Here is a 249-nt window from a genome sequence, read left to right as displayed (position 1 = left end):
AGGCTTTAACCCACTGAGCCACCCAGGCGCCCCGAATGAACACCTTTTCTATAACAAAAATCTACTTCCATCTTTCACGTATTAGTTGAGCCAGGTCAATTTTTGTTAATCTTCTGCCTACTATTTGCTGGAGAGAGCATTCATCAATCTCAGAAGGAAAATATTTCCTTTCCTATTTTTTTGTTTTAAAGGGTATTCCTCCTTTTTTTTTTTTTTTAAGGGGATTTTTCAAATGTGTAGTCAGATATA

Source organism: Lontra canadensis, unplaced genomic scaffold, assembly GCF_010015895.1.
Source record: "Lontra canadensis isolate GAN:19392208 unplaced genomic scaffold, GSC_riverotter_1.0 scaffold33, whole genome shotgun sequence".
Lineage (NCBI taxonomy): Eukaryota > Metazoa > Chordata > Mammalia > Carnivora > Mustelidae > Lontra > Lontra canadensis.
Note: the sequence above shows the minus strand (reverse complement) of the source record.